Genomic DNA, 27,628 nt, shown 5'->3' with positions numbered 1-27,628 from the left:
AGTGTGATTAAAACTATTTGCTTGCACGGAAGGTAAACATCGACAAGGACTGGTTGGGGGTCAAATGGCCTGTTTCCTATCTATGCGCCCACCACCTTATCATTAAGGGGTATATTCTGAGAATCTGTCATGAATTTTCTAGTCACTAACAGTGCTAGTTATAAAGGATTGAATTCAATTACTTTTTTTGCACAACTTCATTTTCCATTTTGATGACAGTAATCATTGTGGCTTTTGCGATTCCTAAGCATTGTTTTTCAGGACATGCCCTTGTAATTGCTATTCAGACCTTCCTCCAGAGTGGGATCTATGACGGCAATGTGAATGTTATGAGGGGTCTCATTATATCAGGTAAATGAGGAATTGAGTATTTGAGTTTGCAATAATATTTACTTCTGCAGTAATGTAATGGGTCACAGAAGCCCAGTGTGTTTCTCTCACAATCCTATTGTATATTTGAAAGGTGGTACTTGCATTCATAAAGCTATTAATACTTGTATATCCAGAAGCAATTTTCTCCTACCAGTTTGGTCCAAGTCTGTAAAAAATGCATTGGCCGGAATTTTCTCCAGGTAGGTGGTTTGGGGCGGGGGACCTCCAAGGCGGTCGGGTAACCTGGGAGGCCGGGTTTCCTGCAGGCCCTGCCGAATTTAATGGCAAGGCCTGATTTGAATGTGAGGCCTCAGTTTCCCACCTGCAGCCAGCCAGATTGAGAGGCTGGCTGGCTGCAGGTGTATAGGCCTGCAGATGCAAAGAGGGATCGAGGGATTGGTCCGGCGGAGGGGTCATGGGGGGGTTCGGTCGGGGAATGCGGGGGGCTCGGTCGGGGATTGCGGGGGGCTCGGTCGGGGATTGGCAGGGGCTCGGTCAGGGTCGGAGGATTGGGGATCGGGAGGGGCTCGGGGATCGCGATGGGTGGGTCAGAGAATTGGCGGGGTGGGGTCGGCCGGGGATCGGGGAGGGGGGTGCCCGGAGGATCGGGGATAAGTGGGGGGGGGGTCAGCCAGGGATTGGGGATTGGTGGAGGGAGGGTTGGCCGGAGGATCGACGGGGGGTGGGGTCGGCCGGGGATCGGGGAGGGGGGTGGTCTGGAGGATCGGGGATAAGTGGGGGGGGGTCAGCCAGGGATTGGGGATTGGTGGAGGGAGGGTTGGTCGGAGGATCGACGGGGGGTGGGGTATGCCGGAGATCAGCAGGGGAGGAGAGAGGATCAGGGCTGCGCACTGGAGGATTGTGGCCGGCTTCAGCATCATTGGTGGGGTGGTGGGGGGGGGAGGCCTGGGGAAGCGATCGGAGGCCTAGTGAGGGGGTCTCCGATTGCAGGGAGTGGGTTGGGCAGGGACCCTGGATCCAGGAGGTCGGTATAAAACCACTTACCTCTTGGAAGCAGCAGTCCCCGCCTCGGTTTAACAGCCGGGTTTCACGAATTGGTTGAAATCTGCGTTGGTGACATTAAGTCGGTGTTGACGTCACCACGCCGCCATTTGTTTTCCAGGGCTCTGCCAGTTACTGGCAGCGCAAAAGAGGAGAGCAATATGGCGGCTGCCACGAGACCCACCACCAGCTGCCAAAAGAGCGGCAGCCACCATTTTATGGCCATTTCATGTTCATGGCGCAATGAAGTGTCGGTAAGGAGAGTGTTGTATCCATGTGTTAATGGAGACACGGAATGCAGGAGTTGGTTTAACAGGTGTTTACTGAACAAAGTCTGGAGGTGAACTAAAAGATACAAGACGCTATACAGGCTTATATACCCGAGTGGTCACTACCGGTATTACAGGACACAGGGGCTCTTAAAGGTACATACACTACAATTCCTCCCCTTTTAGATAATTAGTACATAACATTTTAAGTAATCATTAATTAACATGTTTACAAGAACAATAATCTACACATTTGCTGCAGTTAATCAATTCTAAATCAGTCTCTCTGGAGGCTTCCTGACTTGGTCCGGATAACGCCTCGGTGGTGTAGTAGTTTTCGGTGGTGTAGTAGGTTCTTTTGGCAAGGTCGATTCGGCTTGAATGCCAGTGCCGGGTTCATCTGGTTCCAGTATCACCGGATCGGAGGTAGATACTATGGGTATCTCTGCTTCATCATTAGGCGTATAGAGTTGTGGTGTAGGTTGTCCCTTTTCGGATGACTCTATGATCTGGTCAGCATGGTGCCTTATTATGCTTTCTCCAATGTCCACGGTATACATCAGCGGTCCTAATCGTGTGCAAATAGTTCCAGGCTGCCATTTCTCAGTACGGTAGTCCCGGGCCAAAACTTGTTGACCTACCTGGAAGGTTCTAGTTGGCCTTTCATTCATGCCTTGAAATTGTCGGTTCTCTACGTCCCTTCTGATGTTTGGCTTGATCAAATCCAGCCGGCATCTTAGTCTTCTATTGAAAAACATCATGGCGGGAGTTTGGTTTGTAACCACATGTGTTGCATTCCTGTACGCAAACAAGAAGTTATCGACCTTATGTTGTAGATTTATGTCTTCATTACCCATGGCCTTTATGGCCTTCTTGAAGGTCTGGACAAACCTTTCAGCTAATCCATTGGTGGTGGGATGGTATGGGGCGGACGTGTACTGCTTAACCCCATTGTTTTTTAAGAACTTCCTGAATTCTTCGGACACAAATTGCGGTCCATTATCAGAACAGATCTGTTCAGACAGCCCATTCCTGGCAAATATGGTCCTTAATACTGTGATGGTTTTTTCCGTGGTGGTGGAGGACATCTTTATTACCTCCGGCCACTTGGAGTGTGCATCCACCGCGATTAAGAACATTGGCCTAGAAATTCAGTTGGGCGCGGCAGCCGTTAGCGCCTTAGGAGGAGTAGATTTCGAGCGCTAGGCGCTTAGCGGCCGGGCGCAGCGCGATCTGCGCCTCGCCCCAACTTCAGTACACATTTAGCGCCGGCGCAAAGTCTTAGCGCGCGCCCTGCTGCGCGCGCACATCATGACGTCATTTGCTAGTGCAACGCCTTTTGTGCGCCCCGAACCGGAACTTCACTCGCGCCGGCCCATTGTGCGCCGGGCGGCCCGAGCGACTGTGAAGTGGAACGGTACACAGCCCAGCCGGGCCGCGGGGAGCGCAAATTAAAGGGCACTTACCCAGCAGTATAAAGGCCAGCCATTTTGCAGCATTCACTCTTGTGCAACGGTTTTTTGGACAGAGACCAAGGAGGAGAGTTTACTGGTTTGGACCAACACTTGGACAGGTATTTTTGGCTCAGGCCAGAGCTTACCAATTACCTTTGCCTTCATTCAGAGCTCAGTGTTTGCCAGCATATAATGGGGGCTGCATTGGGTGGCAACGCTGAATTTCAGCCTTATGCCAGAAGGGCTTACAGACGCCGTGAGAGAGTGGCAGCCCTGGCTAGACGCAGAGGAGGCAACAGGCATCGCCAACTGAGGCCTTACCCACGCAGGGTATACCACCAGCAGACCTCCTATCTGACCATGTCTGCCGCGATGTGTGTTAGGGGGCTGCGATTCCGAAGGGAGGTGGTTGCAGACATCTGCCGGCTGCTTCAGAGAGATCTGCAGCCACAGCTGATGCGCAGGACGTCTCTGTCGGTGGCAGTGAAGGTGACGGTGGCTCTCAACTTCTATGCCACTGGCTCCTTCCAATCCGCTACTGGGGACATCGCTAACATCTCCCAGTTCGCCGTGCATTGCTGCATCCGCCAGGTGACCGAAGCCCTTTTCAGAAGGAGACATCAATTCATCTCCTTCCCCATGACCCTGGACAAGCAGCAGCAGCGTGCAGTGGGGTTTGCAAGAATAGCGGGCTTCCCCATGGTGCAGGGCGCCATTGACTGCACGCATGTGGCTTTGCGGGCACCTCTTGAGCATGCCGAGGATTACCGCAACCGGAAGGGCTACCATTCCCTCAATGTACAGCTGGTGTGTGACCACAGGCAGCGCATCCTAGCTGTCAATGCCCGCTTTCCAGGCAGCAGCCACGATGCCTTTATCCTGCGACAGACAACTGTGGCTGACATGTTCCAGGCACAGCCTCCCCCAAGAGGATGGCTTATCGGGGACAAAGGCTATCCTTTGTGTACCTGGCTCATGACCCCGCTCCGCGCGCCCATGACCCCTGCTGAAGAGGCATACAACGAGAGCCATCAAGCGACGAGGAACCTCATAGAACAAACAATCGGCGTGCTCAAGCAACGGTTCCGCTGTCTCGATCGCTCCGGGGGAGCCCTCCAGTATTCGCAGGATCGAGTCTCCCAATTCGTCGTCGTTTGCTGCATGCTGCACAACCTGGCTATCCGCAGAACTCAGGCACTGCCACCTCACGTTGGACCACCACCTCAGGAGGAGGAGCAGGAGGAGCATGAGGACGACGAGGACGAGGAGTACCAGCCCAGGAGGGAGGCACAAGGTCCAAGGGCCGCCCGTCGGCGGCTTATTGAACGTCACTTCTAGGCCCCCTGTCAGGGAATGGCATGTGCCAATGATAGAACATGATTGCAGCCGCTCCGCAAGCCCTCAGCCGGTTAAGGCAACAAACACTTCAAAGATCAAACATGGACAATGTGAATAAATAAAATGGTTTATTGTACAAACTCTGGGCCCTTCCCACATGAAAACCAAAAACAGACGAAACCCCCAAAAAACACTCAAACACATTACTCGCTCCCACAACCTGGAGAGGATTAACAAAATAGGGCAACTAAAATGGCCGTCATTCTCGGCCTTCGTCAAAAACAAACATCACATCATCGGCCTTCAAAAAACAAACATCCAATTCTCGGCCTCAAGAAACAAACACAAATGGCCACACATTCGACTATTTGGCCCGCTAGGGCGATACCTTGGCCATCTTTGGGTGGCCCCTGCCCGCCCTGCTGCTCCGCCTCAAAGTAAGGCCATTGGCTGCTGCAAGGCTGGGGGCAGGCTCCTGAGGGGCACATGTCGTGATGGCAGATGCCCTTGGGGGTCGGCCTAGTCGAGGTCTGGCCGTCGAGTGGGCGGCTGTTGATTGCTGCAGCTGTGGCTGGCCAGCATCAGTCGCTGCAGCAGCTCCTGGCAGCTCCACTGGGGGACTGGCAGTGGCGGCTGGAGGAATGGCGGCAAGCTGGCGGATGGCAGGCGCTCGCTGGTCGCCTGAGACACTGGCACTCGCCCGGGCCAGCACTGCAGCATGCGCACCAATCTGCCGAGGGACAGACCGCTGTGCTGCTGCAGCACGCCGGGTGCCCTGGCGATGCCTGGCTGACACAGCGAGTGTGGCAGCAGTGAGTGCCCGTGTTGACCTGTTCACTGACCGCATCAGAGCAGCCAGTGACTGGACGGCACCACTGATCACCTGGCCAGTCACTGACAGAGCTGCCCCGGATTCCGCCCGACTCGCTGCCTGATCTGCCCGGTATTCCGCCCGACTGGTGGCCTCTGAGGGCCCAAACTCGGCCACACTCCGAGAGAGGGAATCGATGGACTCAGGCAACCGTGCCATTGCCGCCATGAGCTCCGTGTGCCAGCGCTCCGAGTCCGCGGACAAGTCTTCGAGGCGTTCCATCTCCTCGGCGAAGAGCATCTCCTGACTGGAGGCCGGACTCTCCCTCTGGGGAGAAGGCCGCCGAGCTGGCCGACCCTTCCTGCGTTGCTGGAGGCCGCTGGGCCCAGCAATTGGACTCCCCTCCGACGCTTCCCCCCTCTGGGGAGAAGGCCGCCGAGCTTCCACCCCCCTCCCGCCTTTCTGCAGCCCGCAGGTCCCAGGAGCTCCCCTCCCCTTCGACACTTCCGCCACGCTGCCCTCCAGGGAAGACGTGTCCCCTACATTGGCCTGGGTGGCCACGGCTGAGGGTTCCCCTGATGGGCCGCCTTCCTCTTGCTCCTCCTCCTGCTCCTCTTCGGAGGGTCTGTCACTGGCAAGTTCAGGGACCTCCTCTTCACCATCTGAAAGCAGGAAGGCACAAGAGTAGCTTTAGAGTGAGGAGAGGGCGTCAGTGTGGGGTGCATGAGTGGTGGCATTCAGCGCATTGGTCGGACAGTGGCTAAGGATGTAGATCTGATGCGCAAGTGGGACGAGAGAGGTGCAAAAGGTGATGTCCTTACCATTGCTGCCCAGAACAGGGTCGGCATCTCCACATGCAATGGGCCCAATCACCCGGCCACCCATGAGGTGCTCCACGCGATATTGCAGGTCGGTGAGTGGCTGGATATGGGGTCGGCCTCCCCCGGTCGCAGTCCGGCTCTTGCGATTATTCGCCAGCTTGGCCTGCAGGAGAAAGGACGGCCTCTAAGTACAGTGTGTCGCCGTGATCTTGTGTGCACTGCCTCCCATGGTAGAATAGCTTGGCCAGTGTGTCGCCATGATCTGGTGTGCACTGCCTCCCATGGTGGAATAGCCTGGCCAGTGTGTCGCCATGATCTGGTGTGCACTGCCTCCCATGGTGGAATAGCCTGGCCAGTGTGTCGCCATGATCTGGTGTGCACTGCCTCCCATGGTGGAATAGCCTGGCCAGTGTGTCGCCATGATCTGGTGTGCAATGCCTCCCATGGTGGAATAGCTTGGCCAGTGTGTTAAGTGCAGAATGTGCAATTGATGCTCATGCCTGTCCCATAGCTGCTGGATGAAGGCTGGCCATTAGAGCTTTCAGGTCCCTTTGCCCATAATGTGAGGTGCACATGCAAGGATGAGGAGGTCACTGGAAAGGGTACTCACCCTGACAATGCGTGTGAGGTCATTTAACTTTTTGTGGCATTGGGCACCGCTCCTGGGGACGTCGCTGTTGGCTGACAGCTTGGTGGCGACATGCCTCCAGGCTCTCCTGTAGACGCGGACCGTCGCCTTCTTGCCATTGTCCGGGTACAAAACATGGCGCCTCTTCTCCACAGCAGCAATCAGCACACTCAGATCACGCTCTGAGAAGCGCTGCGCACGTTCACGGGCCTTCTCCATGTCTTCAGGCGCTATTTGGGTCCAGCAGCAGTGTTCAGGCCTAGCTGGAGGGCTCCAATATCCAGGGCGTGGCAGCAGACACAGTCGACCCTTCCCCCTTAAGAGCTGGCTGGCGCCAGGGTGTCTGCTGTCAATCACGAGATGGCCGCACCTGTGCTGCGCCCGGCCTCGGCGCTATCGATCACCACCTCCGGCTTAGCGCCCAAAGAGAGGCGTCCAGCAGCAGTTTTAGCGCTCGCCCGAACTCCTAGGGCGAAGCTAATGAATATTGGAGAAGTGGCATCGATTTGGCAGCGGCCGCAAACTTTAGCGGACGCCCCACTTTAGCGCCCCAAAAGTGGCGTCAATGAATTTCTAGGTCATTGAGTCCATAAATGACCAGCAAAGTCGATATGTACCCTTTGCCATGGAGATGAGGGCCACTCCCATGGATGTAGAGGGGCTTGTGGTGGGGCGTTTTGGACCTTCTGGCATCCTAGGCAGCTCTTAGTCAATTCTTCGATGTCTCCATCGATACCTGGCCACCACACAAACGCTCTGGCTAGGTTCTTCATTTTCACTCCACCCAGATGCCCCTCGTGAAGCTCCTTTAGCACTTTTATCCTGGAGTTTGTGTGGAATCACCACTCTGGATCCACACATCAAGGTTCCTCGGCACACTGACAGCTGTTCTCTTCTTTGCGAGAATGCTGGCAACAGTGGTTCGCCATGTGCTGGCCATCCCTTCACCGTTAAATCGTAGACTCGTGAGAGAGTCGGGTCATTTCTCGTTTCCTTTTCAATGGTAGAATTTGTTACTGGTAGACATTCCACTATGGTTGAGTGGAACATCTCCACTGGGTCCACTGTAGGTGCCTCTTCTACCGTTGGCAACGGTAGGCGCGATAAACCGTCAGCATTCCCATGCTGTTTTGATCCTTTGTATTCTATGTCATATTGGTGTGCCCCTAGGAAAAGGGACCACCTCTGTAGCCTTTGCGCTGTCATAATGGGAACGCCCTTTTTAGGGTTGAATATGGAGACGAGGGGTTGATGGTCAGTCAACAAGGTAAATTTTTGTCCGTGTAGGTAATGGTTGAATTTCTTCACTCCCCACACCAGGCTGAGTGCTTCCCTGTCGATCTGGGCATAGTTACGCTCAGCTGAGTTCAATGAGTGTGACGCAAAAGCTATCGGCCGCTCCGAGCCATCAGGAAATCTATGCGATAATACCGCTCCTACGCCGCAAGGGGATGCATCGCACGCCAGTCTGATTGGCAGTGATGGGTTGTAATGAGCCAACACTTCCTTGGACGTGATCAAGCCTTTGCATTTATGGAAGGCACGTTTACAGCCTTCGCTCCATTTCCAAATTACTCCCGTTTGTAGCAGTGCGTTAAGAGGGTGCAGAACAGTTGACAAGTTCAGTAAAAATTTATGATAGTAATTTATCAATCCCAGGAACGACCTTAATTGTGAGACATTTTCAGGTGCTGGGGCTTTTATGACCGCTTCAATTTTTTCAGGTGACTTATGCAACCCTCCTTCGTTAATTATATGGCCACAATATGATATTTGTTTCTGGAAAAATTCGCACTTGGGGCGATTTGCTCGTAGGCCCCGTTCTCTCAGCCTAGTGAGCACCTGCTCTAAATTGGCAAGGTGCTCGTTGTCGTTTTCTCCTGTTACAAGGATGTCATCTAGGTAGCATTGAGTCCCCGGAATCCCTTGCAGGACTTGCTCTATAGCTCTTTGCCAGATAGCTGGAGCTGATGCTACTCCGAAAACCAGTCGATTGTACTGGTACAGGCCTTTGTGTGTGTTTATCGTGAGATACTTTTTAGAGGCCTCCTCAACCTCCATCTGTAGATATGCCTGTGCCAAGTCAATTTTGGTGAAAAGTTTCCCTCCGGATAGTGAGGCGAAAATATCTTCTATCCTCGGAAGAGGATACTGTACCGTGTGAAGGACCGGGTTTACAGTCACCTTGAAGTCCCCACAGATGCGAATTTTTCTCTGTTCTTCAGATTTATCATTATTCAACGTTTTCTTCATGACCGGGACGATGGGTGTTGCCCACTCGCTCCAATCTACCTTGGATAACACGCCTGCCTTTTCCAAATTCTCCAGCTCTGCCTCGACTGCTGGACGAATTGCATATGGCACCAGCCTTGCCTTAAAAAACTTGGGAATTGCCGCATCTTCCACTTTTATTGAGGCGGTGACGCCTTTCAAGGTTCCTAGTTCCTGTTGAAACACTTCTTTGGCGTTGGCCAAGATGTCTTTTAATCGTTCAGGTATGACGTCATCATTTTTTTTCTTACTGGTCACCGTCAGTGCCTGAATGGAGTGCCAGTCTAAACGTATCTTCCTGATCCATTCACGTCCCAACAGCGGTGGACCACCATCTTGCAGAACGTATAAATACAACTTCTGTATTTCCTTGCCGTTGTATACAACAGGCACCCTTATTTTCCCTCTGGGGTATACTTTCTGCCCCGTATATGTCTTCAAGATAATGGATGTGTCTTTCAAAGGTATATGCGGAAATAGCCGCTCGTAATCCCGTCGACTTATGACGGTCAGAGCTGATCCTGTATCTAGCTCCATTTTAACTGGGGACCCCGCTATCGTGAGGGTAACCCAAATGGTCTGGTAATCTTCTTTGGCAATTACATTATGTAATTTGAGACAGCTTAGTCTCTTGTTTCCGGAGTCGCTATCGCTCTTCTGGTCTTCGGAGCTACTGTCCGTCATCATTTGTACCTTTCTGTACTTTTCCTTATTGATTTTTTTTCTGTCAGTGGATTTTTTGTTTCCAGATCGGCATACACGTGCAATGTGTCCCATCTTTCCGCATTGCCTGCATGCTTTGTCCTTGAACCAGTGGTCCCTCTAGTCATGGGTGGATCTGCCGCAGCGATAACATCTCTCGAAACCCCGTGTCATTTCATGGGTGCCGAAGTCCTGTGGCTTTTGCTGTATCTCTGCAGCTTCTCTTGCTGCTGCTTCGTATGATACAGCCACACTGAAAGCCTTGTCCAGTGTCAAATCTTTCTCAGAAAGTAGCCTTTTCTGTGTTCCTTCACTTAGGAGACCGCAGACGAATTTGTCTCGTAGAGAATCTGCCAGTCCTGCCCCGAATTGGCAGTGCTTTGACAGCTTTCTTAATTCGGTGAGGTAATCAGCGTTACTTTCATTCTTGTGCTGATTCCTCCTGAAGAATTTGAATCATTCCGCTATCAGCAGCGGTGTTGGGTTTAAGTGCTCCTGTAGGGTATCAACAATCTCCTTAAAATTCTTGTCCATCGGTTTGGCTGGAGTGATTAAGTTTTGTAACAACCCGTATGTCCTTGCGCCCATCAGATTTAGAAGTACCGATGCCTTTTTATCACCCTCTACTTCATTCGCTGTGCAATATACCTCCACTCTTTCCACATATGTGGTCCAATCCTCTATATTACTATCGAAAGCAGTAATATTGCCAGTCTTAGGCATCCTGAAAATCAAAAATGGCGCCTCCCGCGTTTTCCCGCCACTGCCGCTGCTGACCACGTTGTTCTCCGCGGTTTTTATTTGCACAGATATTTTTAATAGTTGGAGATTCGTTCCCACCGGACTCGCTGGGACTTTTCCCTCCTTCTGCTTGGTCCGAACGCCGACCTGCTTTGCAGCGCCGGCCGTCTCCCGAGTGCTCCACCCTCCGTCTCTGTTTGCCTCCGCCTTCCGACTCGCTGCTCGGCCCCGCTGCAGAGCCACCCGATCGAGCCCCAGCCCGCCGCCCAGGAAGGATTAGTGCAGTACCTGCCACCAGCCCGGCTAGCTGGTGAAACCACAGTTTTTTTTCGTTTTTTTTCTTCGACCTTCGTCTGAGGAATCGCTCTCCGTGAGGTGCTGCCGAATTGCAGGTAAGTCCGTTTCCAATTCGTCGCCACTGTTGTATCCGTGTGTTAATGGAGACACGGAATGCAGGAGTTGGTTTAACAGGTGTTTACTGAACAAAGTCTGGAGGTGAACTAAAAGATACTAGACGCTATACAGGCTTATATACCCGAGTGGTCACTACTGGTATTACAGTACACAGGGGCTCTTAAAGGTACATACACTACAGAGAGAAATTTCTAGCCCAAAATAACTAAATCATACAACAGGAGTTTCGATTGCTTAAGCTAGATCTCTATATTCATAGCTGGAAAACAAGAGCTGTTACAGCAGCATCTGAATATTCTGGATAAATCCAAAAAGACTACATCAGAAATAGGAGCAGGAGTAGGCCATTTGGCCCCTCAAGCCTGCTCTGCCATTCAATAAGACCATGGCTGATCTTCAACCTCAACTCAACTTTCCTGCACTATCCCCATATCCCTTGATTCCCTTAATATCCAAAAATCTATCGATCTCTGTCTTCAATATACTCAACGACTGAGCCTCCACAGCCCTCTGCGGTAGAGAATTCCAAAGATTCACCACCCTCCGAGTGAAGAAATGTCTCCTCATCTCAATCCAAAATGGCCGACCCCTTATTCTGAGACAGTTACCACTGGTTCTAGACTCCCCAGCCAGGGGAAACATCCTCCCTGTATCTACCCTGTCAAGCCCTGTAAGAATTTTGTATGTTTCAATGAGATCACTTCTCATTCTTCTAAACTCTAGAGAATATAGGCCTAGTCTACTCAATCTCTCCTCATAGGACAATCCCCCCATCTCAGGAATCTGTCTGGTCAACCTTTGTTGCAGGCAGAAGCCATTGTGGCTTCCACTCCAGGCCAACCTGATGGCAAGAGGAGCCGGTGCCAGATGAGGTACCAGAAAGGAATCAGCAGCAGAGGCGGCAGCACAGGATAAAGAGCGCGGGGCCGGTGGACAGCACTGGGCAAAGAGCGCAGGGCCTGAGGACAGCACTGGATAAAGAGCGCGGGGCCCGAGGACAGCACAGGATAAAAAGTGTAAGGGGTTTTCGATCGACGAGGTCTCTCTCTCTCGCTCTAGAGGCCTCTCTCTCTCTTGCACAGTAATTTACCGAGTGGTCTGACCCACTCACCCCTTAGGTTCTGTACACTGGGCTTGGAGGCAGGAACTACAATGCAGAGAATACTGTATAGACCAAGTTTCATGAAACGAAATGACATTTTATTGCATGAAGGAAAAATTGAATGTAAGCCAATAAGGTACATGGGAGGGAAAAACAAATCATAATACAGTACTAACCAATATATCTACAGGCATATTACGCTTTACAAGGTTCATCATGAAATAGGGAAACACACGGAACATCGAGGGACAACAACTCATTGTTAATTATCCCCTAAAATGCCCACCCACTAAACCTAGCTAGATGAGATAATGAGGGGCCAGAAACATGCTCACCAATCCAAAACTGCGGTTGGGTTGGGGTTTTTTACTTGGTGCTCTCTCTCTCGGGTCTGCCGTTGTCACGTGGTCATTGGGCTGTAGGCGCAGCGGGCTGTCCAAGCTAATGGCGTATCGGCCACCTTAATTCAGCAGGACTCGTCGTCCATCATTTCGCCCACCGGCTATCTTCTCGGTGCTCCTGCATACAACGATGGTGGTCACAGTCTTGATTTCTCCATGCTCCTGTACACGACGCTGGTGGCTACCTGTTCTGCAAGGCGTTTCGTTTTCTCCCTCTTCGCCGACTGTCTTCTCGTCTCGTCAACGGCCTGGGGTTTTTGTCGATGATCTCCCGATAACTACCCCGGGTCTCGTCTTCTTCTTCCGAGTCCGAAAGAAAACCTTCTTCGGACCCCCGAGCAATCTCTCGAAAATGGTCTGCACTGGTCTCTCCCGATGCTGATCCTCCTCAATGGCTACCGAAACCCGATGGTCTCCGATCCGAATACCCTCCTCCGATCGAATTCCTTTAGATGCTACCCCAGGACTCCAATTATACTTTTCAAGGAGGCCCTTATCTCCCGTCAAATCAAGGTTAGTCTTTGTTTAACTTTTGGCAGGCTTGTAGCACCGCGGGGTAGTCTTTGTTTTTAAAGTATCTTCGGGATGGCCGGTAACTGCCATCTCTGGTCTGGAATGACCTTGTATTGTCTTTAATGTCCCTCTTCAAACTTGAATCTGTTCCCCTTTGTCTGGGTAAACATTTAGATGGCCTTTATCTACAGGCCGATCTGATCGGATCTGCATCCAATCTGTATGTATGGGGCTCTGTCTGGTTTCGTTTTCTCTGAAACTGCCTTCCAGAACTTACTGTGGGCTGAATCCACAAAAGCTGTCTGGTGGCTGCAGGAACCATTTTAAAATGTCCCAAAAGCTGGTCACGGGGTCTGGTGGCCATTTTGTGTGTCCCTTTTTCTGGGCTTCCTTTTAAAACAGTCTTTAAAAGTAAGGCCTTTTCTGCCAATAGACCCTTATAGGACAATGTTCAATTTTGCGACTTCTACAGTCCCCCCTGATGATACTATAACTTGCTTGAAGTATCATAATTCTGGATGAGCAAAATTTTCTGACTCTTCATAATCAAACCATCCCCTGTATTTACCTATCTATGACCCCACGACACATGCATTTCCCATTTCAGAAAAGCCACAGTGTACTTTAAGCATCTATAGATGGCAATACATTGGAATTAAAATTTGACACACACATTTCCAGGCATGGAGGGGGCCCTAATACCCCTATACCACCTGGTTCATACATATTATTTTTATTAATAACAACACACATAATAAACTTTAATAAAAATAATGAAGAAAGAAAATACACACAAAATCACACATGAATACTATCAAAAATAGAGGAGGGAGGGAAACTCTAACTCTATACATAGCAGCAAAAATTTAGACGGGTGTCTCCTCGTCTACCCGCACATAATGCTCCCTCCATTCTCCTATGTTCTCATACTTCTGGAAACGTTTGTCCCTCTTACAATGTACAAAAAGTAAATAAATCACAATAAAAATCTGACATACCACAAGGATGTGGGAGGCTATCCTAATCCAAGAAGGAACTTCTATATTAGTGAACAGGTCCCACCACAGTGGGGTCACTATATCTAATATGTCTGCCCCTATTTCTAATGTCTTCTGCTCCAGCGTGTAAAAATGTTTCTGTGAAACGGCAACGGCTTTTAGTATCTTGGTGAGGTGTTCAGGGAGAGGGGGAATGACGTAGCCAAAATGTGCAACAAATTGTTGCAGATCGGTGAAATTTTCCTTGACAGTGAGGTGAACAGTGGAAGGTTCAGGAATAGGGACAATTCGCTCTTGGGCCACTTGAACTTCTGCCTTGGGTTTGAAGCAGAAACTGCTGTCACTGACCAGACACCAGCCGTGCTGTCCGTGTTGGTAGTGGGGCGCTGCAGTGGTGACACAGTATGTCCCACCTCCTATATATGCCACCTGTGGGGGCACATGGCCTTGTGCCATTGTCTCCATGGTGCAATTTATAGGCTTCGCGCCAGCAGTTCTGAACCCACACTGTGGTTTTGAATAGGCATTCAAGTGCTGGGGACACAGGATGATGTGTGCTCCCCGGCTCCGGCACCCCGAGAGGTCGGTACCCATCATTGCATGCTCCCATCGAATGACGTACGGTGGGACTGCTGTGTAGCGAATGTGTGCACCCCCCTTGAATGACTCCAATGTTCTCCACCCTATATACCGGGGCGGGTTTAGCTGTCTTTCCCATAACCGGCATTCTTACCACTATACCCATAATGGTGTGATTAGACCGCCCACAGTCCACTGGGACTGGGTAGGCCTCTGAAGTTAGTCTGAGCTGGCACGGACTTAATGCGTTCTCAAAAGGGTGGAGGGCTGCGAGGTGCTTATTGCTGATCCAGGAGGGGACCAAACCTTGTTTTAAATCCTCCAGATTACTGCGGCCCTCGCCCAGTAACCACGCCCTGTACAGCACGCACGCTTCGTTCTGCGCAGCCTGATCTGACGCATTCCGATCCTCTCTGATGAGAGCATTTACCGTTTTAGCATGTTTCTCCAGCTCAGCTATGATTTCTTTTAAGTGTAGTGTCATGGCCTGGTCCTCATGTAACTCAGAACCGACTACCTTATTCTCGTCCGTCAGTATCTTTCTTAACCGCGCTTTTAAACCATTGATCTGGGTCTGCAGCTCTACGTCATCCAGAGTGTTGATGATGGAAGTCCCTGTGTTAAAGGCGGTAAAAATATCATTGACTGTACCCCTTCTTTGTCTCCCTACCCTGTCCAAGACCTCATGTGGTGTGGTGTACAATCCGGCTCTGTCGACATTGGCAAAGTCGAACTCATAAAAAAGTCTGAACATAGTTGTTAACAGGACCTGGTACAATTGCTCTGTTTCCTTGGGGCACCACTCTGGCAATCGCACCTCGGTGAGGTTTAAAATCACCGAGGCCACCGCGTAGTGCACCCCTTGGTACAGCACCTGACCTGTGGGTACCAATACCAGTCTGTTCCCGGGTCCCTTGGTAGTGGCGGGGCACCCTTCCTTGCGGGCTTTGGCTACTGGAATCGTGGGTAGGGGCTTGCGGGGGTGGGTGATGAGCTCAGTGGCATTCACCGGGATCTGAGAGTATGGGACTCCGCACGCCCGTGTGCTGACGTCCCACCTCATCCCTTTCTCAGCATCCTGCCACTGTCTTTGGTAAAAGATGGAGACGCCTGTGGGGCAGACGCCTTCTGAACCCCACATGCAGATGTAAATCCCCTCATCTGGTTCCCACCATTTGTCCCAACAGACACTCAATCCCCCATGAGTCCCCGTAATAGTCCGATGGGTATTGTTACCCAGTCGCTCCCACTCGACCGTGGAGTTTTTCATGGTCTTACTCAGCTTCCGAAGCCACCACCATCTGTCCAAAGGAACATGTCCATTGCATATCAAACAAATCTTCCTTCCGACGGTGCCGCTGACTCTGGGCGCGATGATCCTCACCCTGGGACACATTAGAGAAGTCTCTCTGTATGCAAACCCGGACTGGCTGGAGTATTCCGTAGAGTTCGACCCCAGCCATCCTGGCCACCTCCCTTCGTGGAAGTAGGTAGCTGTTTCCTCAACGTCTCGTTCACCTGTCCCATCAGTTGCGATGGGGGCTGTGTCCCCGGAGCATCCATACACGATGGAGTCCTTGGTGTAGCCCCGATAGGCCAAGCTACACCCGATCACCGCGAACACGATGAGAATCCTCTCCATGGTACCTTTGGTTCCTGCAACAGATTAAACGATACAGCCAGGCTCCCGAGAGATTCTGGCCTAAGTGAAGGCGTGATCGGGTCTTTCGACCTCGATCCAAAACAAACACACATGCTGGGCAGATTCCAAAACTATTTCTTATAACACCCATCACCTTAAAAATGTACACACCTTATACTTAACCAAACTTAAACTTAACTAAACTTATGAACAGCGCCGCCCATCCCCAGGCGGCCTGCCTAATCCCTGTTCGGACTGCAGCTCACCGCTCCCTGTGGCGGGGCCGCACTGACCTGTAGCTTGACTCCCCCGCAGCCTTTTGCTGCCAACTGGGGACTGTGTCTTTTTAGGGATTTCCCAAGTCGGTGTCTGCTGAAGTAGGGGGAATCGGGCCAGGGCTTTACTGGCTGAGGTGTCCGAGACGACCTGCGAGGGGGTGCCTTGGGCGAGGCTCCCTTAGCGAGTGGACCTTTGGTTGGGACTTTAGCCCTCACAGCCCGTGGCTCCTCCATGACTGCCGGCTTCGGCTCCCTTCCCTCAGACTCCGCCCCTTCGGGATTTGGGTCTGTGGCAGACGACTCCTCCCTACCTGTCCCTACAGGTAGAGAATCTCCGCCCCCAAGTTCTACCTCCCCTACGCTTGAGTCGAGGGCGGGACCTCCGTCCTCCGACTCCACCTCCTCCAGAATCGTGTCAGGGGCGGGGCCCAGCTGTTCAGCCCTCCCCCCTAACTGTGCTCGGGTTCGACGACCTGCGAGGGGGTACTTCGGGCGAGGCTCCCTTTGCGAGTGGACCTTTGGTTGGGACTTTAGCCCTCACAGCCCGTGGCTTCTCCACGACTGTCGGCTTCGGCTCCCTTCCCTCAGGCTCCGCCCCTTTGGGATTTGGGTCTGTGGCAGACGACTCCTCCCTACCTGTCCCTACAGGTGGAAAATCTCTGCCCCCAAGTTCTACCTCCCCTATGCTTGAGTCGAGGGCGGGACCTCCGTCCTCCGACTCCACCTCCTCCAGAATCGTGTCAGGGGCGGGGCCCAGCTGTTCGGCCCTCCCCCCTAACTGTGCTCGGGTCCGACGACCTGCGAGGGGGTACTTCGGGCGAGGCTCCCTTTGCGAGTGGACCTTTGGTTGGGACTTTAGCCCTCACAGCCCGTGGCTTCTCCACGACTGTCGGCTTCGGCTCCCTTCCCTCAGACTCCGCCACTTTGGGATTTGGGTCTGTGGCAGACGACTCCTCCCTACCTGTCCCTACAGGTGGAAAATCTCTGCCCCCAAGTTCTACCTCCCCTACGCTTGAGTCGAGGGCGGGACCTCCGTCCTCTGACTCCACCTCCTCCAGAATCGTGTCAGGGGCGGGGCCTAGCTGTTCGGGCTCTTCCCCGTCCGAGTCCCAGGCCAATGGGGAAACCTCCCAGGTGGGCGGGATAGCTCCTCCCCTCAAGCAGGCTGTGGTTCCAGCCTGTGTGGTCTGTGACTTTTTGCACACCTCAGGCTGAGGATTTTTACTCTCAGACCTGGCTTCGGTTGTTGTCTCTTTTGCACCCGTCTTAAATAGTTTGCACTGATTTACGTGAAACCATTTAGTGCGCCGGGGCAACTTCACTGCGTAAACCATGGGGCTGGCTTTGTCTACAATACTGTAGGGCCCCATGTACAGTGGTTCTAAATTCCCCACTCGGGCATAGTTTCTCACCATGACCTGATCTCCTACTTCCCACTCCTGTGTCTTACGGGGTTCGAGCAGCAACCGGTTGCCCTGATGCTGCTTTCCCATGTTCCCAGCCGCTTGCCCATAAATCTGTTTCAGGCACTCAAAAAGGGTCCGGGCAAATTTGTCCCGATTTACCTCTCGGAGCTGACCCTCAGTGAGCACCGGGGCTAGTACATGGGTGGGGGTTCGCATGACTCTCCCAGTCATTAATTCGTGCGGGGAGTACCCCGTACTTTTAGACTGGCTAGCCCGGATCCCCATGAGGATTAAAGGCAGGACCTCTGCCCATTTCTGGGGCAAGTCCATCGTCTCTTTCCTCAGTCTTTCTTTGAGGGTGCGGTTCATGCGTTCCACAATCCCGGATGACTGAGGATTGTGGGCCACGTGCCACTTCCCTTCGATGCCTAAGAGCATGAGGGTGTTCTGCATCACTTGGCCGGTGAAATGACTCCCTTGGTCAGACTCCACAAATCGTGGTAGTCCCCACCACGAGAACACTTCCCGGACCAAGATCCTGGCAGTACTAAGTGCCGTGGCTGTTTTGCATGGGAAGGCTTCTACCCATTTGGTGAACACATCCACCAAGACAAGGCAATACTTATAGCCTCCCTGGGCGGTGGGCAGCGGCCCGATGTAGTCGACCTGTATCGACTGCCATGGCCCCTCTACTCTCCTGATGTGTCCCATGGGCACCTTCCTTTTCTGGGGGTCTGGGTTGTTTGCAGTGCACACAAGACAATTAGCACAGAACTCGCAGACATCGTCCCGAAGTCCTGGCCACCATCCCGCCTGTTCTACCCCTTGCCAGGTGACCTCAGGCCCGGGGTGTCCCACTCCTGGACCCTCATGGGCGAGTTGAAGGAATTCCCTCCGGTGTTGCTGCGGCACAACCCACTGTTCCTCTCGGAACAGCATGCCTTCCTTGATGGAGAGGGCTGCTGTACCGTATGGACCTTCTACTTCCTTGCCCTCAGTGATGGCATTGAGGACAGTTTTTAGGGCGGGATCTAGGGTTTGGACGGTCTTGAGGTCTGGGGGCAGTGTTACCCCTGTGGTCCCCTGAGTCCCATCTCTGCCTCGGATTTCTGCCACGGGTTTGGACCCATAGGGATCCCAGAAAGTGCCGGTGCGGGCACCTTCCCTGGCTAGCATATCCGCTTGCTGGTTACCCTGGCTGCGGGGTTCCGTGGAGGAATGGGCCTTCACCTTGTGGATAAAGACTTCCCCTTCCTCCCCCACTGCGGCCAGGATCTTTTCTAGTAGGGGCTTCACGGTCAAGGGTCGCCCGTCCGCAGAGGTATATCTGCGGCGAGACCAGATGGTCAGGTATTCCGTACACGAGTTGCATGTGAACATGCTGTCCGAGCAAATCATGTATGGGGTGGGGAAGATTTCGGGGTGTGTAACGACGTACACTACCGCGGACAGTTCAGTCTGCTGGACGCTCATAGTGCTGGGGAGCTTAATCGCCAGGGCAATGTCTGCCGTGGGGTCATAAACTCCACACCCTGTGAGTCGTTCGCCAGCGGATACCGTGCTGGAACCGTCTACGTAGATCTCACGGCCCGTGGGATGTATCCCAGCCCGTAAATCTACGTTCACTTCCCATACCCCTTCTACAGAACACCGGTGGGCTGTTCCGGGATATACCATGTTGGCCGCGAGCTTGAGCTCGCAGAGACCCTTCACTTTCAGATCCATCTGAGAAAGGAGATGGGTCCAGCGCACAATGCGGGCACTGCTTACTGTTCCATCCTTAATCCTTCCATCCAGAAGCATCCGGGTGGATGTGTGATGGGTGAGGAGAGTGATGGGAGAGGTGCCTGTGAAGATCAAAGACCTTTTCACAGCCCAATGCGTGGCCAAAAGATGCCGCTCGCAATTGGAAAAACTCCTTTCCACATCTGTGAGCACCCTGGAGGAGTAAACCACCGGCCTTAGCTTGCCGTGTCGCTCTTGGAGCGGTTCAGCGCTCAGGCTATCCCCGCTAGCTGCTACCTCCAGGAAAAACTCTTCTCCCCCATCTATGGCCCCCAGAGCTGGCGCGGTCTGCAAGTCCCCCTTGAGTTTTTCAAATGCTGCCTGGCAACCCTCATCCCAGTACCATTCCACTCCTTTGTGTAGGAGCCGGAGCAGCGGGGCTGCTGTGGTTGCATAGTCCTCAATGAAGTCTCTGCAGTACCCGGTCAGTCCCAGAAAGGACCTCACACCCGTTACGGTGGTGGGGATCGGTAGATCTTGCACCGATTCCCGTCTAGCCTTGTCTATGGCTCTCTCTCCAGCGTGGATGGTCAGACCCAGGAATTTTACTTCCTGCTGGCCGATCCGTGCTTTCTTTGGGTTCACCTTGAAACCCTTTCTGCCTAACAGCTCCAATAGCTCGGCCAATAGTGGGCTATGCTCCTCTCTGGAATCTGTGAACAGGAGCAGGTTGTTCACATACTGCACTAGCTGATTGGGCTGGCTGAACTCTTTTAAGCTCCCTGCCATACACTGATGGAAAATGCTGGGGCTGTTATGGAAACCCTGTGGCAAGCAGTTCCAGGTGTACTGTTGCCCTTTAAAAGTAAAGGCAAACTTGTACTGATCCTCCCTCCTTAAAGGGATGGACCAAAACCCATTGGAAATATCCAGCACCGTGAACGTGGTCGCGGGTGCTGGAATACTCCCTATCAGGTTGGCAACTGCTGCTACCGTCGGTGCGCAGGCTGGGATGTTGCTATTGAGGACTCTGTAGTCCACCGTGGCCCTCCATAAATTGTCCGGCTTCTTCACCGGCCACAAAGGAGAGTTTACGTGGGTGGCTATCGGCCTCAACACGCCCTGCTGCACCAGTGAAGACATTGCTGTCTCCATGTCGGGCTCCGCTTCCCTGGGGAAGTTGTACTGTTTTTAGGGTCGGGCCATGGGGACCCGTCTACTCTGACCTCAAACCCGGTGTCCCTCCCGCAATCGTGTTTGTGAGTGGCAAACGTAGTCAGGTGGTCTGACACGAATGCCTGCAGATCTTGTGGGACACTTGCGACCATGAGCTCGAGGTCGTAGCCCTCTTTTGGCTTCACGGTACATAGGGTCCCTCTCCCTTCCTTCCCTAGAATGATGACTATCTCGCCTCTCTTACCTGTACTCGCTCCCCAGAGACAGTGATTTCTAAGATCCACAAGAATCCCGTGTTCTACTAAGAAATCGGACCCAAGGATCCCTTTTCCACCCCCCACCTCCCACTTCATCAGTATACACTTCCACGTGGTGCGGAGTGGTCCTAAATGAATGGAGAGAGGGATGGAGAATGCGCCAGCCTGTTCTTTGCCCGTGAAGCCCGATAGAATATATGGAACCCCGGTGGACAGAGGTGAGGTGGCAGGGTTAGCTGTGTGGATCATGGTGCACGATGCCCCCGTATCCAACAGATAGGTCCCCTTTTCCTTCTCTACCACCATCTCCACGAGGGGTCGTCTCCATAAATCATATCGCAGCGAACACAGGTAAACGGGCTGCACTGGCTCTGGTCATTGGGGTGAAACGGTCGGGGCAGCGAGAATGACAGGGCCGGTGGTGGCTGCTACCTTCCCCTGCGAGATCATAAGAGACCGCATATGTTGGATCCGTGATTCAGAGGATATGCTGTTATTAAATAATCACACGGATGCTGTACATTAACAATAAACAGGTCTTTACTGGAGGAGGGTAGTCTCTAGACTGGGGGTACAGAGGCATGCGCAAACCTTATATAACGGTGTGGTCACTGCCGCTACTACAGTATACAGGAGCTGTAAAAGTAGTTCTGACTTAAAGGCACATACACTACAATTCCTCCCCTTTTAGATTAGTAGTACCCCTAATATTCAAATAACAATTAACATTTCAACATGTACATTAAACAACAAAAGTCCATTTATAGATTCAGTCTTTGGGGCGGCTTCCTGACCCTTTCAGGATAGCGCCTTTCCGGAGGTTCTTGTTCTTGGTGCAGAGGCGATTCTGACCCCTTTTCATCAGGTAGTTCATCGGGTTCCACTGCTACTGGGTCAGAAGTAGATGCTACCGGTATGTCGGGTTCATCCCCAGGTACTCGAGACATGGGGTTGACGCGTTCCTGTGACGCTAAGATCTGATCGACGTGGCGTCTCACAATGTTCTCCCCGACATCCACTGTGTACATTAATGGCCCCTGCCTTGTACATATCGTTCTGGGTTGCCATTTCTCTGTTCGATAGTCACGGGCCAAGACTGGTTGCCCTACATTGAAGCTCCTTGTCGGCTTCTCATTGATGTGCTGGAATTGTTTGTCCTAAACATTTCTTCGCACATTTGGTCTGAGCAAGTCCAGACGAGATCTCAACCTTCGGTTAAAGAACATCATGGCCGGGGTTTGGTTGGTAACTGCATGTGTTGCGTTTCGGTAGGCTAATAAGAAATTGTCCATCTTATGCTGTAGTGGAATTTCATCAACGCACATGGCCTTTATCGCCTTCTTAAAGGTTTGTACGAACCTCTCAGCCAATCCATTTGTGGCTGGATGATACGGGGCGGATGTGTAATGCCTTACCCCATTCCTTCTCATAAATTTTTGGAACTCGTCGGACACAAACTGGTCCATTATCAGAGCAAATCTGCTCTGGCAAACCGTTTCTGGCAAATATGGTCCGTAGGACTGCAATCGTTTTCTCTGTAGTGGTTGAAGACATTTTTATCACCTCAGGCCACTTTGAATGAGCATCCACTGCTATTAAGAACATTGAGTCCATGAATGGACCAGCGAAATCAATATGCACCCGTTGCCATGGAGAGGAGGGCCACTCCCATGGGTGTAGAGGGGCATGTGGTGGTGCATTTTGGACCTTCTGGCATCCTAAGCAGCTCTTAATTAGGTCTTCGATTTGTTGATCGATTCCCGGCCACCACACATAAGCCCTAGCAAGGCTTTTCATTTTCACTCCCCCCAGATGACCTTCATGTAGCTCATTTAGCACTCTCTCCCTTAACTTGGGTGGAATCACCACTCTGGATCCACACATCACTGTCCCCTGGCATACTGACAGCTGTTCTCTTCTGGATGAAAATGCTGGCAACAGTGAGCCGCCATGTGTTGGCCACCCCCTCACTGTCAATTCATATACCCGCGACAGCGTCGGATCATTTCGGGTCTCCTTCTCTATATCCGCGTTTGTTACTAGCAATCGTTCAATTATTGACGAATAAAATATCTCGATAGGGTCCACTGCTGGTGCTTCCTCCACAGTAGGCAGTGGCAGGCGCGATAGCCCATCAGCGTTCCCATGCTGTTTCGTGCCTTTATATTCTATTTCATATTGATTCGCCCCTAGAAACAGGGACCATCTTTGTAACCGCTGTGCAGTCATCACTGGAACGCCCTTCTTAGGATTAAAGATGGAGACAAGTGGTTGGTGGTCAGTCAGCAAGGTGAACTTCTGCCCATGCAGATAGTGGTTGAATTTTTTTTTTTCTCCCCATACAAGGCTGAGGGCCTCCCTGTCAATCTGGGCGTAGTTGCGCTCGGCTGAGGTTAGTGACCGAGACGCAAAGGCTACTGGCCTCTCTAACCGGTCTGGGAATTTGTGCGACAGCACCGCTCCAATACCATAGGTTGATGCATCACATGCCAAACGAATTGGTAGTGCTGGGTTGAAATGGGCCAACACCTCTTTTGATGTGATCAATTCCTTACACTTCTGGAAAGCTCATCTACGTTCGTCATCCCACTTCCATGGTACCCCTGTTTGCAGTAGGGTGTTCAGTGGGTGTAATACCGTAGACAAATTTGGTAAGAACTTGTGGTAGTAGTTTACCAGCCCGAGGAACGACCTCAGTTGTGACACATTTTCCGGTGCTGGAGCCTTGACTACTGCCTCAATCTTGTCAGGGGACTTATGTAACCCCTCTTCATCAATGACGTGGCCACAATACGAGATCTGTTTCTGGAAAAACTCGCACTTGTGGCGATTAGCTCGTAGCCCATACTCCTTTAATCTGGTGAGCACCTTCTCCAAGTTGGCGAGTTGATCACCGTCATTTTTGCCCGTGACCAAGATGTCGTCCAAATAACACTGGGTCCCTGGAATCCCTTGCAGGACCTGATCCATCGCCCTTTGCCAGATAGCCGGAGCCGAGGCTACTCCAAACACCAGCCGGTTGTATTGATAGAGACCTTTATGAGTGTTGATCGTAAGGTATTGTTTCAAAGCTTCTTCTACCTCCATTTGCATGTACGACTGGGCTCGATCAATTTTGGTGAAGCGTTTACCTCCAGATAGCGAGGCGAAAATATCCGCAATTCGTGGAAGCGGATATTGTACCGTGTGAAGGACTGGGTTCACTGTCACCTTAAAATCCCCACAGATGCGGACCTTCTTTGGTTCCCCAGGCGTATTACTCAACGACCTCTTCATTACAGGAACGATGGGTGTAGCCCACTCGCTCCAGTCCACTTTGGACAGTACTCCTGAACGTTCCAATCCTTCCAGCTCTGCTTCAATAGCTGGTCTGATCGCATAAGGCACTGGTCTGGCCTTCAGAAACTTTGGGCTTGCATTTGCCTCTATTTTAATCATTGCTGTTATTCCTTTTAGTGTTCCTAGTCCCTCCTGGAACACTTCTTTTGCGTCAGTTAGCATTTTTGACAGTCGTCCAGGTGTGATGTCGTCATCCTTTTTGGCCTCAATCTTCAGTGCCTGTATGGAATGCCAATCTAATTGTATCTTCCGGATCCATTCACGTCCTAGCAGTGGTGGTCCTCCATCTGGCAATACATATATATCCATTTTAGGTATTTCCTGGCCTTTATATGTCACTTTCACCCTTATTTTTCCTTTGGGGTAGACTTTTTGCCCCCTATACCTCTTCAAGACAATCTCTGTAGCTTTCAAGGGTATGTGTGAAAATAGCCGCTTGTAGTCTCTTTGATTTATGACTGTTAGAGCTGACCCTGTGTCCAATTCCATTTTCACTTGGACTCCGTCTATCTTGAGTGTAACCCAGATAGTTTGGTGATCCTTCATTTCGGTTACCTTATGTAGTTTCAGACAACCCAGCTCCTTGCTTCCGGAGTCTGTGTCACTTTTCTGTTCATCTGAACCACTGTCCATCACCTGGTGTACCTTTTTGTACTTCTCCTGTGGAGATTTCTTATTGTTGGTTTTCTTCCCAGACCTGCAGACTCTTGTTATGTGTCCTGCTTTCCCACACCGTCTGCACACTTGGTCCTTGAACCAACAATCTTTCTGGTCATGTGTTGTTCTGTTGCAGCGATAGCACTTCCCTGTTCCATAGGACATTTCATTGGTGCCATATTCTTGCGGTCTCCGTTGTATACCTGCAGCGCCCCTTGTGGCTGCTTCATGTGATACTGCCATACTGAAAGCTTTGTCCAGCGTAAGGTCCTTTTCTGATAGAAGCCGTTTCTGGGTTCCTTCACTTTGTAGCCCACACACAAACTTGTCCCTTAACGTATCTGCTAGTCCCGCTCCAAACTGGCAGTGTTTCGATAGCTTGCACAGTTCCGTTAGGTACTCAGCATTGCTTTCGTCTTTGTGTTGGTTCCTTTTATGCAACTTAAATCGTTCTGCTATCAGCAGTGGTGTGGGGTTTAAGTGGTCCTGTAGGATTTCTACTATGCTTTCAAAATTCTTGTTTACCGGCTTCTCTGGGGTTATTAGATTTCGCAGTAACCCATAAGTTTTTGCACCCATGGAATTTAACAGAAGCAGTGCTTTATTAGCATCTGGCACTTCATTCGCCCTGCAGTACACCTCAATACGTTCCACATATGTCGCCCAATCTTTGACTTCATTGTCGAACGTAGAGATACTGCCACTCTTCGGCATCCTTGGGTGTGAGTTAACTGTCAAAAATGGTGCCTCCCGCGCTTTCCCTTCTTCTCCGCTGGCACAAAATGGCGTCTCCCACGCTTTCCTTCTTTCCCGCGCTCGCCCTTCTTCTCCGCTGCGGCTTCTAAAAATGGCGTCTCCCGCACTCTTCCTTCTTCTCCGCGGCTCAATGGCGTCTCCCGCGCTCCCCTTTCTTTGCCCCACGGACACTGTTCAGCCCGTGAGCCCTGGCTGTGCTCTGTGCATTCTTCTTTTTATATTTTTTGACGCCGCTCAGTCTAGAACCCGGCTGTTTCTTTACCCTCTCTCTCTCCGGTTTGTTTTCTTTTTCTCGACGCCGCTCGGTGTTCAACCCCCGGCTGCACCCTGCGCTCTTCACCCTCTGTCTTACCCCATTGACGCTGCTCGGCTTTCTCTCCATCGTCGGTCGGCTCCAGCCGCCGCTGCTCGGGAAGGGTCTGCGCTGGACCTGTCGTCGGTCTCTTGCTGCTCATCGTGGCTGGGGAACCAAGCCTGGCTCTCCACAGCCTCCCCTGCGAAGTTCAATCTCTGCCTGACGGCTGGGCGGTTGCTTGTGTTCGACGCCCGTGTTCCTGGCCTCGACGATTTTTTTATTTTTTATGTTGCAGGTAGATTCTAATCGACACTCGTCGCCACTGTTGAATCCGTGATTCAGAGGATATGCTGTTATTAAATAATCACACGGATGCTGTACATTAACAATAAACAGGTCTTTACTGGAGGAGGGTAGTCTCAAGACTGGGGGTACAGAGGCATGCGCAAAGCTTATATACCGGTGTGGTCACTGCCGGTACTACACTATACAGGAACTGTAAAAGTAGTTCTGACTTGAACGCACATACACTACAGCATAGTCTCTAAAATTGACTCTATCGCAGCGGGATCCATAGCTGCACCGGTTCCCTTTTCTGGGACAGGGGCTGCGGCTTGCACCTGGACTCATGCTGGGGCAGCGGTCTGGTCTTGGGCTTGGGCTGCGGGAGATCTTACCTTATTATCCTTCCACGGATTTTTACAGTCCCTGCGCCAATGTCCATCTTTCCCACACCCGTAGCAATTGAGCTTGGCTTGGGGAGGGCAATTCCCCTCCTGATGCTGCTCCTTTTTACTTGGGGCTGCGGGTTTTGCCTCATGCACTTTTCCCTTAGAGGTAGGTGTCTCCTGACTCCTGCAATTCTTATATGCAATGGTGAGCTGTCGGAGCACTGTCTCCTCCGTGAACCCGGGACCTTGGGGGTCAAACCAAGGTTTCGCTTGGGCCTGTATCTGCGGTAAGCTGTTGGCAACCAGGCAGCGGTGCCAATGAACGCGCTGGACATTGTTCATTGTGGCCTGTTCAGGCATGCCCGGACAGCTGCGCCGATACACTGGCCACAGCCTTTCTGTGAAAACCCGTGGGGGTTCTCCAGTTAGCTGCACAGTCCCTTCCACACGGAGGAACGGGTTGCCATCGTCCACTCCCATAACCTCCAGGACCTCGTCCCGGAGTTCCTCATACCCTCTCTGCCCCCTCTTACTCCCGTCTGAGAGGCACTGAAGGATTGTACTATCCAGGGAGAATAGCAACATCTTAGCCTGTTCCAGACCATCACAGTCATTGACGGCGGCTGTCTGCTCTATCTCCCTGAAATGGACCGAGGGGTCTCCCTTCTCGGAGAGCTTTGGAAGGTGGCTCACCATCGCTCTGAGTTGTTGGGCACCGTGGGGCAACACGATCTGGTTCAGGAGGGGTCCCTCAACGCCATTTGCGTCGACGGGACCGTACCTCTGGTGCTGAGTAGGACACATTGGTGCCGGCTCCGGCTTCACTACCGGGGGTTGTTCTTCCTCCGGTTCTACCTCGGCTTTCTCCTCTTCTACCATCCCCCCTTCGGGCCAAACTTCACTATAGCTCGGCGGTGCTGAGGGTTCAATGGCTGGTGCCACAACTACTTCGTGTAGAATCGGTCTTTTGGATTCCTTCCGGAATTCTATTTGACTTGCCTTTGGGCTTA

The sequence above is a fragment of the Somniosus microcephalus genome, chromosome 16 (assembly GCF_052327205.1).
Source record: "Somniosus microcephalus isolate GS21.2 chromosome 16, FLI_Smic_1.0, whole genome shotgun sequence".
Classification (NCBI taxonomy): domain Eukaryota; kingdom Metazoa; phylum Chordata; class Chondrichthyes; order Squaliformes; family Somniosidae; genus Somniosus; species Somniosus microcephalus.
The sequence above is the reverse complement of the archived record's forward strand: the minus strand, read 5'-3'. Positions refer to the sequence as shown.